Here is a 13,432-nt window from a genome sequence, read left to right on the forward strand (position 1 = left end):
GTAGAACGTCGAACGTAAATCAAATGAGAACAGGACAAAGGCGCCGTTAAAGAAACCAGTGGCGTATCAAACAATTAGTATTTACCGATTAAAACAATAAGCATTACGAAATAAACGGGCAAAAGTGATTTGAATTTGAACTTTAAACATATACAGGCTGTCTTAAAAAAAACGGCCCACGCTATAACTTTGCTATTGATCACCCAAAGGAAAGAAATTATAGAAGAAACGAAATGGTTCTAGAAACACTACAAACCTGAGTGAGCATATAATTTTTATACCATCTACCCATTTATGGGCAATGGGCAACTTTTATTTTTCAAACAGTAACCTCTATTTTTTTTTCTGATTGTAATGGCATTAAAAAACTATACCCTTTGATAACAAAATTTCCGTAAAAAAAAAAGGAAAATATATAAAGTCGGTACAGGTTGCAAAGAAGCATCTTGCAACCGACATTGAGAAATTAGCCTAATGTAACGATGTTTGCAACGACTGCAACAGTTACTTGTTTGGTATGCGTCGGGATTCTAGTTACATTTTTTTAACTGTCAAACGCACTGTCAAATTTTTTTAGGTTATGTGTATTAAACGTTCTCCTTTTAAAAGTTATATCAATTTGAGTGTCTCTCTATCACTGTGAAAAGTATTAAGCATAATAAGCACACGGTCATATGCATAATGTAAATATGTAGTTAGTAAGTATACAAAACATTGTAAAACACGTTCTAATTTTCAGTGGTTGTGAGATAAAAGTGCCCTTTAGGGCTTGACAATGTAGTGGTACGTACCATTACTTATTGGTAACTAACGATAATGGAAATAAAGAATTAAATACAAACATATAATTAAGAATCAATGAAAATAAAACTGAGAACATTTGCAAAAAATGCAAAGACAAACAATACAGGACAGCACAATTTCAGTAATCATCAACTTAAATGATTTCATCATTTGATGTGTCGTCAAACATGTGTTGATTCTCCTCATTACAAGCAACTTCAATAGATGAAGTTGAAGCATCATCACTTGACAAATTTTGTGAACTCATGGATTCATTGTCAGATTCTGAGAGTGATATAACTACTGGGGGTATGTCATGGAAACTTAAATTGCCCATAAGTTTTTCCCAATCTTTGTCAATTATTCTTTCACAGTGCTCTACACTTCGGGTCCACATTTCCTGTGTGTATAAAGATAACGCTGTGGACCACAAATTTTTGATTACTTCTGATTTTCTGGAACGTTGTAACGGCAAATGTTTATTATAATATGTTTTGCAAAATCCCCATACCATTTCTATGGGGTTGTAATGACAGTGATATGGTGGAAGCCTTAACACATCTATTGAATTTTGTTGTAATAGAGAGTCTATTTCATATTTTCTTTTTGATAGCCGAATTGGCTTTATAATTTCATATAGTTGTTTATTTGTTAATTTTGAGCCAAAGGGAATTTTGTGTTGTTTAAGCCAGTCTTGTAATTTTAATTTGGACCAGGAGGCAGTGGGTAATTTTTCTGCAAGAACCGAATGGTATGGGGTATTATCCATGACTACCACAATTTTACCATTTAAATTTTGTAATGATCTTAATAATTGATTTTTTTGTTCGACACGGTCAGAATTTGAGAATTTTCTCCTGTGTGAACGGATTTTGATAAATGTCACAACTTGTCAAAATGAAACGTCAAGCCAATTTTAAAGATTTTAAGCGATTTGGAGCCTTTGAGGAGCTCGTCTAACAAAAAAACGTTGTATTCAACTCGTTAGTGTGTAAAATGGCCCACTCGTGCCAAAAAAGACCCAATTTACGCACGAACTCATTAAATAAACTACTATTTTAATGTGCTGAGGAGAAGTTATATTGTAAATTTTGTTTATATTTTTAATAAATTGCAAATTGCAATACTTTAACTTTCTATTTTCTAAATTGTATTCCCTTTCATTGATTAAACTGTAACATGGATCAGTTTCAGAATATTTACTGTTAATTTGGGATATGCAATTTTCAGTCAAAATTTTTCAATGTTTTTTGTATCCAGCCTGATATGTAACCAATAACACTTTTATGCAAATCTTTTTCAAGTTCAAACGGTGGTAATTTTGAAATTTGTTTATAAATGGAATATGTTTCCAATGAATTGTCAATATTTTCTGCAAAATAATTATTTTTTCGTTGGTTGTTAATCAAACCTCTAAATGTTAAATAGATCTGGAATTTTTGTTGCTTCACAGTTTCGCCCTATTGAATTTTTTCCACAAAAATCGCGAATAAGAAGTGATTTAAAACTATCTCGAAATTGTAGAGCTGTTGGATTTACATTACGACTTCTTTGATTCCTAATTTTACCAACATAATTTTCTATAACATCTTGATTTAACTATCGTGGCAATAAAAATTTACATTGTCCACTTCCAACTAAAATTTCGTACAAATCCGATAAACCTTCTAATGTTCTTATCTAGTTAGTTAAACAAATTTTTTACCATCTTGGTGGACAAAATACATATTCCTTAAATTTTGAATTGACTCTTTCCAAAATTCGATATGTCCTGAAGTTTTATGCACCCCGCCAGACAAAGGTTTTCCATAATGTTCATGCAAAGTTTACACTGTCGAATAATTTATCAAAAAAAAAAAAAATTGTTGCAGTTTCGACAGGTTCCTCCGGCATATCATCTGTAAATAATTAGTATCATATTTATGTCTTTTTTGGTTAAAATAGTATCATTTACCCATTTTAATAAGAGAATTAATCTATGACGCGTTCTGGAGGGTTTAACACAAGTTCAGATTTTCATAATAATTAATTATTTTTGACTTCGCCCGTCAAAACAATTTTTATGTAAAATTTAAATTTTCTCTTACGGGTTGTGGTAGGTGCGTTTTGAAGCTTTTCGAAATCACAGACGGAACTTTGCGTTCTATATGTTTACTATGTTATCTATGTGTCGTATCATGGCCAACTGTATCAAAACGCTAAGCGCTTATTATGACCGTCCCACTTGGTTTGAAAAAGTGTTCCCGTGGAGTAGGCCGTGGAGCGTACGTACAGTGGCGCCTCCTAAATTAACATTAGGAACTGATTTGAAAACTAAATTGTCACAATGACATTAATCAAAACTTAAAATAGAAATAGTGGGAAAAAAGGTTAGGAATGGATGGTCAATATGATTTTTTAACGTCCCACTGCAAAGATTTTTAAATTAAGCTACATTTGATGCATGATTGTCAGTAACAAGCCAAAGAACAATGAAACCAAAATCTGTAAAAATTGTGCCGTTGAATGGAAAAAGTACCCTGCAGGAATTGTGTATCTAGTTGATAACCCGTGGATAACGTAGCAGAGCATTTTGTTGGCTGTGCAAGGTCTTTCACCAATGGTTTCAGATTGAAGGAATAAATGTACCTCCTAATTCACAGTCTATTTCTACGGATAAATCTTTAACAGTAGGGAGAGGTATATATTCAAAACTGGAGTCAACAAACTGTATTACTCTTCCATGGATGTGATTTTTTTCTAGCAAAGTATTCAGCTATTGAATAACTACCCCCTCTAAAACAATTCGCCTCAGACTCAACCAGCCAGTGTTCTTCGAAACATAAAATATCAAATTTATTGATTTCTAACATAACCTCAAGTTCCTGAATTTTATTTCTTAAACATTGGATGTTCAAAAAAGGATACTTGTTTTCACAACACTAAAGCACTTTGATTGCTATACACAGTACCGCGTTTTGCTTTTACTAATAAACGTGTCGATACATTCTGAAAGCTTTTATTACAAATTTAGAATCTCATCCTGTGTCAGTTCCTTCCTTATGCATTTTCCTTTAAACTTAATGTTTCTTTTTGGTAAATGACTTGTTGGGCCCTGGTAACTTATTTGCTAGCTGGGTCAGCGAATATTTGTATTTACATATTAAGTCCATTTGGGTTATCCTCTGCAACCATGAAAATTTTATTCCATTCTAGGAAATTTACCATTTTCTTATGTTTATTATTTTGCTACTGTATGCAGTTAACACTTGCAGTTAATTTATTTACTAATAGATTTTGACATGGACATAACCAATAACAGAAAAAAAGATGTTTGTCATTTTTTGTCCTTGACCTTTAGTTCAAATAATCGTCACTTGAAGTCTCTACTGTACGAACGATTTTTTTAAATGTCAAGAACAATTTTTCTTACGGAGAAATCATCGAGTGGCACGGCCATAATAAGCGCTTAGCGTTTTGATACAGTTGGCCATGGTCGTATTTTAACACTGCGACATCTGTTTTTCAAAATAAAAGATTTCCATAGGTGATGCTACCCGAATATTAAATGAACATCCATTAGAAGGGGTGAATGAAGATATGGTTCACAACTTAATTTGGCTACATCATAAATTATGATCGGTTTTCCGGGGTTACTTAACATGAAGTCGTTGAAGGCAGTCGTCAGTTTAACTTTGAACGGATCACAAATTCCGACGTCTAGGGGCTGCACTTTATTATTATTATTATTATTATTACACCACCCAACAGACATGTAGTCCAATTAGAGGGTAGGAAAAACCAAAATCAGTATATTAATCTGTATTGAAGCACATCCCCTTTATGTCTCTAATAGTGCAGTTGAAAATATCGAGGGAAGGTAACTTATTAGAATTATGACACATCATGAAGAGCGGAGAAAATTTTTGCGTATTAATGCGAGGAGTATCCATATAAAAAGTCAACTGATTTCTGGATGCCAGCCTAGGTACATGAAAATTAATTTTACCCAGCAGTTCAGGACAGTCGAAGACGTTGTTAATTAGTCGATGTAAAAAAATAAGGGAATGTCAAACGCGGCGATGCAAAAGACTGTCTACATTCCAACGACGTAACAGGTCATGTTGTGGATGGCCGTTCTCTGGATAAGTGCCATCAACTTTGAAACTCAAGTACTTTAGAAGACGTCTTTGTATTTTCTCAAGATCCTCAATCTGTGACTTATAACCAGTAGACCAAACCACACTAGCATATTCCAATTTCGATCTCACGAAAGCAAAATACAAACGTTTCACAGTATCAGTATTATTGAAACTCCGAGAGTTTCTGATGACAAACCCAAGGGATCTAACCGATCTGGTAACCATGCCCTCAACATGATCTAAGAAGGACAAGTTACTGTCGAGAGTTATTCCTAGATCAACATGTTTTGTACAGCGTTGTAGGTCTGAGATGTCAAGAGTATAGTGATGATGAATAGGCTGAGTCTTTCTGGTAAATGACATAATACAGCATTTATCCTTGTTTAGTTTTAGACCATTGCTGTTGCACCAGGTTACCACTTCATCAATGGTATCCTGCATTCGCAGGCAGTCAACAGCATGGTCAATTCTTGAGTAAATTTTGAAATCATCAGCATATAATAAAATTTGAGAGTCAACAACATCCGCTATATTATTAATGAAGACATTAAACAAAAGTGGTCCAAGAATGGAGCCCTGCGGTACACCAGATGAAACATTGATCACGTGTGATTGAAAGCCAGCATAATTAACATACTGACAACGACCACTGAAATATGACCTAAAAAATTCGACAAAATTGGTACAGAGTCCAAATTTGGAAAGTTTTCCTAACAGTATTGGATGATCAATTGTGTCAAACGCTTTCGACAAGTCCGTGAATACAACATCAACTTGAGAACGATCATTCATGCAATCAGCCACAAACTGCACAAAACTGCATAAGTTTGTAACAGTAGATCGGCCCTTCACAAAGCCATGTTGAAAGTTCGATAACTGGTTTTTCACGAAGGGGGATATCGTATCGTGAAGTAAAATCTCAAAAACCTTAGCAAAGCTCGACAGCAGAACCACAGGCCTATAATTGTGAATTTGTTTTTCACCTTTTTTATAGATCGGACAAATTATTGAATTTTTAAAAACAGCAGGGAATGTCGAGGAACTTAACGCACGGTTAAAAATTATAGTAAGTGGGGTTGTAATATTGTCACAAATGTTTTTAATTACAAAAGCAGGAATACCATCCGGACCAGAGGATTTTTTAGTTTTGAGTTTTTTTATTGCATCACTCATATTAGTTACAGTAAAAGTCGGAATAGTTAAGCAGCCGGAATTGCGCGAATACATATCGAAGTGATTATTATCTGAAACTGCTGTGGAAGATGAGGTATAAGTTTGTTGAAAGAAATCAGCAAAACCATTTGCTATGTCTGTAGGAGTCTGCAGTTCCTTGTCGTTGAAAGTCATGTAAGTAGGTATAAAATTGTTTTTCTTAATACAATCGATATAAGACCAAAAACTTTTAGGATCTTTTGTTATATTTTGTTCCACTTGTAAAATATATTTACAATGGGCACGTTTGATTTCTAACTTGATAATCTTTCTGATAGACTTGAATTCATCGTAGAATAGAGGAGATTTGCTTTGTTTGTATATTAGCCAAAGTTTATGTTTTTGTCTCAGCTGCTTAACGATTGAGCTATTAAACCAAGGGGGATATTTCGATTTGTAAAAACGTAGGGATCTTGGAACACAAATACTAAATATATCATTCAGTTTGCTATAAAACGCCTCCATCATGACGTCAATATCAGATATAGGTTTTAGAAAAGACCAGTCAATGTCAGACAATTTTTTGTTTATTGCAACAAAATCAGCTTTTAGAAAATTAAAATGTTGTTTCTTAGATGAAATACCTTTAACTGATGTGTCATATTTATAAGCATATTTATAAGCATATAGAATGTGAAGGGGTGGATGATGAACATCCTCTTTACACAATATATCAACGGCCTTGCTAACCACACATTTCTTGTTCGAGCAAACTAAGTCCAGTATTCTGTTGAAGTCATTAGCGATATTGTTGTTCTGATGAAAACCCATGTAATTACAGAATTCAAGAAAGATTCTAGATTTGTTGTCTTGGACGCCACTTAAAGCCAAAACATAATGAGAGATATTGAAATCGCCAATAATGATAACGTTTTTATTCAATACAAAGTCAAGAGATTCAAAGCTATCAAAAAGCTTCACATACACATCAATAGAAGAGTTAGGTGGGACATAGAGAGCAAAAATGTAAAGAATTGAGGTCTTGGGAATTGATATTTTTACACAAACAATATCAACATTCGGTAACAGAGAAAAATCCGTGTTGTTCAAATCAATTCTTTCCACAACAAAAGCGGTGCTCACAGCAACAAGCACACCACCCCCCCTAGAACATTGGCAAGTAATAAAATCCCTGTCAGATCTGAAAATGTAATAAGAACTGTTACATAGTTCATTGTCCAAGACCGAGTCATTCAACCATGTTTCCGAGATAATAACCACATCAAACTTTGATGAAATAATGCCATTGTAGAGTTCGGTCAATTTATTCCTTAGACTGCGCACGTTTTGGTAATAGACCGACAAGTGCGATTTGCGTTGGTTTACTGGGCTTACGTGTAAATGTGTTTCATCAACCAATACTCGCGAAGGTGAGAAAGAAGGTGATGGCTATGCTGAAATGCTAAAGACATCTCTTTTGGCTTTAGTCAGTAATTCCTGATAGGATACACATTTACCAGATTCCCAAACAAAATGACGAGTATCAATATCTCCCTTCTGACGTGAATTCAGATTAGTACAGTTAATACATCGAAGAATTTTGGATTGACATTCTTTAGTATTATGCTTTTCTCCACATTTCGAGCACGTCAAAGCATTATTGCAACTGCGAGAAGTATGACCGTAGCCGCAGCATCTGTAACAGCGAGTTAGTTCAACTGCATCAAAAATTTTACAGGTGTCAAGACCAACAATAAGATGACTTCTAGACAGAGCCTTCCTGTAAGTCATTAAATCAACCTGCAAGACAGCCCTGAAAACTTTATCATTCTTTTTCAATGCAGAAAAATTGAGTAGTTTACAAACCGAATTAGTATCAAAAATATCAGGATTTTTTGTTGTAATATATGAAATTACAGAATCTTCTGGAATTATGTCAGAAATACCAACAATACAGATTCGGGGCAATAATTTTCTAGGTTCGTGAATATCATACTTTTCTGATAGTTTTTCTACAGCAATCTTTTTGAAATCGTTAGAGTCACATCCTACCAAAATACCGCCATCCTTGATTTGTTTAACCTTACTAAAATGAAAATCTTGATTTAATATATCAACTCCACTTAGAATATCATTTATTGTTTGAGACTTATCTTGATTTTTATTTTTTGGCTTGATAACAAAGGTTTGTTGATTCTGGGGTTCTTTATTCTGAGCCAAAACTTGAGAATAAGTAACATTTGCTTTACCTTCATCCTTCAGACTTGTACCATCAAGTAATGAGCTCAATCTTTTAACCTCATGTTGTAGTAAAACATTATGATCTTTAAGTGTATCAATTTCAGTTTTAAGGACAACCATCTGCTTATTTACACAGCTTCGCACAATATCCATGATCTCTACACCCAGTTTTTTCAAAAAATCATCTGCTGAATCTGGCTGCACAGATGACTGATGCCGAGAACCCGATGAACCAGAATTCCCGAGAGGATTAACTTTGTTTTGTGTGGGACTAGTCGATGCACACCAGTTACACTTCCAATTCTTAGCCTTTCCAGCCGATTTTAACATCTTTAGCTCGTCATCATCTATCCCGCAACAATTCACATGATAATCTAACTTGCAAGTAGAACTACAAGATAAGTAATCGTCATGACGGCTAATGGAGCGATTACACTTACCACATTTACCCATCTTTATCACATATTAAAAAAAAAAAAAAAAAAAAAACAAAACACCAGCTGATAATTATTAACGTTAAAAGATAGTGATTAGAGAAATATGCAATGTATGGGTGCAAGCAAGATCGCAACAATCGGCTGGCACCCACGTTAGAGAGAGAAACCGGTTATTAGCGATAGCGTACTTACTTAAAGTGAGTGAGACAGTAATCGAGGAAAAAAAAATCAAAACAACGTAGAGATTAGATCAACGGTAACAAACTCTAAATAATAGCCAACACTAAATGCAAAAAAGTGAGGATTTACTGTGAATAAAACACCTTCAAAAGCTAGAACTTCACAGCACAGCACAGCTTTATGTGTGGAATGTGGGGGAAATGACAACATAATTATCCCATGCTCTCTGCAAAAGTTGATCACATCTAACGAAACGTGTGTTTCGTGATTATCCACAGATAAAAGAATTTTGTTGTCTGGAGAACAGTTTGTAAGCTGTCGAATGTGTCTCAAAACATTCAGAAATATTTCCACTGTTATCCACCCATTTTTTGAAGCGTAACCTTTCGCACCAGTAACCGACCCAAGCAGAAAACGATTTTTATTCTAATCCGTGGAAAAATGTATTGTTTTCTCAATTTCGTTATAGGTCGTAAAATTTTATTGCATATTATGATCGATTAACGGGCACAATGGTTGGGTTTGAAAAGGTTGGGAAGCGGCGCATGCCATTTACCATACAATGCAAATATGCAAAATGTACAATACAAGCCTGCTTAAAATATTACCTGCTAGTGGTAAACTAGGATTTATAAGCCCCTCAAGATCTTTAACTTAAAATATGAAAAAATTTTACGACCTACAGCCAAATTGAGAAAACAGTAGACAGGTGGCATTGCCGAACCAGTGGCAGGCAGTTATACCACAAAATGTGACAAGTGTTCCTCGCTCAGCAGAAACACGTTGACAGACTTGTTTCTTCCCGTTCTCGCAAATAGCAATATCCTTAACTTTTTTGGGGCAGTGTATTTTATTTCATACTGAAAGTCTCTTGTGCATCATTATTTTATTACAAAAATAAAAAAAAATCACATTATCCTGTGAAAATAGCATCACCTTTTTTCCTGTGGCAACGGCCGTTGCTATTATTATATTATTGGTTAGTGAGCTAACAGGCTTAAAGCCCAATTACAAGCCTCTGTCAGTAGGCGGAGTTATATCTTCACAGCTGTAAATCACTGTGTTCTCATCTGAGAGGCCACTCTGTCCAGACCCTAAAAAAGCTCTTAACTTGGTTCAACCTGCAAGCAAATATATCCACATTCATCTCTACGACTTTATGGCCACGCAACATTTGGGTAACAGGAGACCGAAGACCGGCGTCCGTACGATATGGTGTAATGAGAAATGTATTGGTTGATCGAGAACCCGAACGAGGAACCCTAAGATTGACTCTTGAGAGTAGAGCAGGACAATGTAGAGATCCATGAAGCTATTGTTTTTTTAGATTGAATATTTTTTGACTTTTTCACTAATGTCAGATTTGATGGATAAAAATAAAACAGTCCGGTAGGTGTAGCTTAGTGACACTTCACGGCTCTGATACTGTTATAATAACTCACCTACCGGACTCAAATTGATGATGTATTCGAACAGTATGAAACAAAATATCTGACCGAAATCCTATACGTTTAAGTAGTGTTCTTAAGGATGATTTACAATCATGGAACGGAACTCCAGAGTCTTTGATTTTTGTAAAAATGTGCAAGAGCGTTTTCTCGTCAACGGTGGTGGCAATGATCCTCTGGGCGACGCTGTCACTCTTCTACGAGGCTGTCAGGGTGCCGTCGATGCACGGACCCTGAACAGGAATCGTTGAACTGCCATCGACGATACTCCAAACATCACTAGATTGCAGTGTAACTCGAACTTGAAATTTCCGGTATGTGGACTGATTCGTTTTCCATGATGCGATACACTGAGTTTTCCGTATTGCACGAGGCGGAAAACTTTTCGCGATGTGGTAAAAACGAACCAAAAATATTTATTGCTTAACGTTACTGGGCCCATAACCTGTTGACATGAGGCAATGCGAGGAATAAATAAACTCGAAATAAAAATGGGAGATTTAATTTTGGCAGTTTACGTTACAAAAACAAACATGTAAACAAAACGACACGAACACAACACACAAACGATCTTTGTTAGGTTGACAGAATTGACAGAAATGTGACGCGGCAAAATATGAATTATACATTTTTTCTTCCAGCGTCCGTAAAATATGACATTGCACTGCTGCATTGATAATGCTCAAGTGTCACTTCATTGTCATGGCATATAACGAGCTGACCAGCGTCCGTGAAGTTATTATCTCCGCTGAGGGCGTTCGGCAGCCAATCTACCAGCCGCAGCACATAAAACTTCATTTTTGCTCCTCATAACATAATATAATATTGTTCATTTCAATAATATCAACATAAATAAATCTATTGAAGGGGAGACAGTTGAACACATTATTTCTTCTTGCACCGTTTTGGCTCAAAGCGAATATAAAAAGCGACACGATATATTCGCTAAAATTATACACATGAATTTAGCTGTTAAATTCAATTTATTAAAGAATACACAACCACATTATAGTTATACACCAGAAAGTTGTTTGGAAAATGACAGTTACAAGTTATATTTTGATAGAACAATTTTAACTGACATTCATATTAAGCATAACAGACCAGACATTATAATTTTAAATAAACAACAAAAGCAAGCATATCTTTTAGATATAGCTGTTCCAAATTCACATAATATAACACAGACATATAACACAAAAATTAATAAATATTTAGAGCTGTCCGTTGCTATGAGAAATCTTTGGTGTTTAGAAAAAATTTCGATTTTACCACTTGTAATTTCAGCAACGGGAATAGTACCGCAATCTCTTTTTAAAAATTTAAAAATTCTGGATTTAGATAACACATTGGTAGTTGAAATTCAAAAAGGTATATTATTATACTCATGTCACATCGTGAGGAAGTTCCTTAACATTGACACAGAACATAATACACAACAAAGTCAAAATGCGGAGGCAAGACGCCGGTAATTATGTTGATAAGCACTGCACTATTACTTGATAGTAATATCCGTAATAGTGTATGTACTCCGGCAAAATTGCCGTGCCGCCGGGTGGAGGTGGGATAGTTTTTTAATCTATTACATCTACACTTAATCTTCCTCCATCATTTCACTATTAGAATCGAGTTTTTCATCATCTGAATCTGAATCAGATTCTGCTAATGAATTGATGAAAGGAGGCATATCCTGGAAAGACATCTGGCCCATTTCGCATTCCCATTCTTTCATGCTAATGTTTTGCAATGCATAGAACACTTTTGGTACATTTCTTCTTGACTACATTGAGACAAAGACTCACGCCATAAGTTTTCGGTCTTCTTAGATGAGGAAATTTGAAAATTGATATGTTTGTTGTAATGGTCCTTTGCTATGTGCCAAGCCAATTCTATATTGTTAAATTCGCAGTGATACGGCGGTAAGCGAAGGACTTGATGTCCATGTTGTAACAATTCATCAATCACATACAGGGTCGCTAAGAAGTATATAGATATAGCTAAATATTTTCAGAACGGTTTAGCATAGGTCGTTGAAATTTGGCACACTGTTAGAAGTGCTTAAATTCTATTATCTGATATTTTTTTAATTTTTTAACGTCATTTATTTTGAAGATACAAGGCTAATTTGATTTTTTTTAAATGGCACGGGGGGTCAAATTTAATACTTTTGTAATGTTTTGATCAGGCTAACAGGGCTGCTATACTTGGGCCAACCAACAGATATAGTAATAAAAAAAAGGGGATGTGGCCTAGTTGCGTAGAACGATATACGCCGAAGCCTGTTTTACAATGAAGCAGGTTCTTTCTAACAAATAGAGAACCAAAAGTCTTGTAAAAAAACTATTTTATAATACAAATCGAAAAATGCCAAGGAAAACAAACAAACATAAACACGTGGTCAAACTCCCGAAGCGAGGTTAAAACGAATGAGATGCCGGATGCCGTCAAGTAATTTTTGTGGATGTACATCAGGCTTTCGAAAATCTGCGCACATTTTGAATAAGCCAATTGGAAGCTGCTATTTAAAATACGCGGGCACTAGGGGGCGGTTTTATTACTATATCTGTTGGTTGGCCCAAGTATAGTATGATATTAACAAATTTATTTCAAGAACATAGGAATTTGTGTACTCGTCTATTTGGGCGAATGTAACCAGTGTTACATACGGGTTGAAATGGTTTGCTTGCAGGACATGGGTAGACTTTTCTGTCGTGGCAGATCTTCTCTCACTCTTCGACTTATTCGTTGGGCATTCCGTTTGTTTGTGCCATCGCGCCACACGCGAAGCAGAATTCCTGTTCTCTCTTTGGTTTCTTGCACTTTGATGCTCGGTAATTAGTTCCCTTGCAATTGTAGCATCGAAACTCTTGCTTTGTCGTGCTGGATGCTGAAGAACTTTGAGTTGGTTTACTTAAACTAAATGACTCACCGCTCCATTGGGACCCAAATTAAGACCCTGTCTTTGGTCGAACTTTGCTATAGGTTTCCAGCTTGTCCTTCAACTGTCTTTAGGTATTCGGTTCATTTAATAGTAATTTATGTATTAAGGGCATAATCAGGAGATTATGGC

At 35.3% G+C, this 13,432-nt stretch overlaps 1 long non-coding RNA gene across 1 annotated transcript; it reads right to left on the reverse strand.

The window, feature by feature from the left end:
* Positions 1–6,976: 6,976 nt before the first annotated feature.
* LOC138133877 (uncharacterized) lies at positions 6,977–7,682 on the reverse strand. Its single transcript, XR_011160553.1, has 2 exons — positions 7,283–7,682; positions 6,977–7,221 (listed from the first exon to the last, which is right to left on the reverse strand). It is a non-coding gene; the product is annotated as an uncharacterized lncRNA (long non-coding RNA).
* Between the last annotated feature and the right edge of the window lie 5,750 nt (positions 7,683–13,432).

This window comes from Tenebrio molitor, chromosome 1 (genome assembly GCF_963966145.1).
Source record: "Tenebrio molitor chromosome 1, icTenMoli1.1, whole genome shotgun sequence".
Classification (NCBI taxonomy): domain Eukaryota; kingdom Metazoa; phylum Arthropoda; class Insecta; order Coleoptera; family Tenebrionidae; genus Tenebrio; species Tenebrio molitor.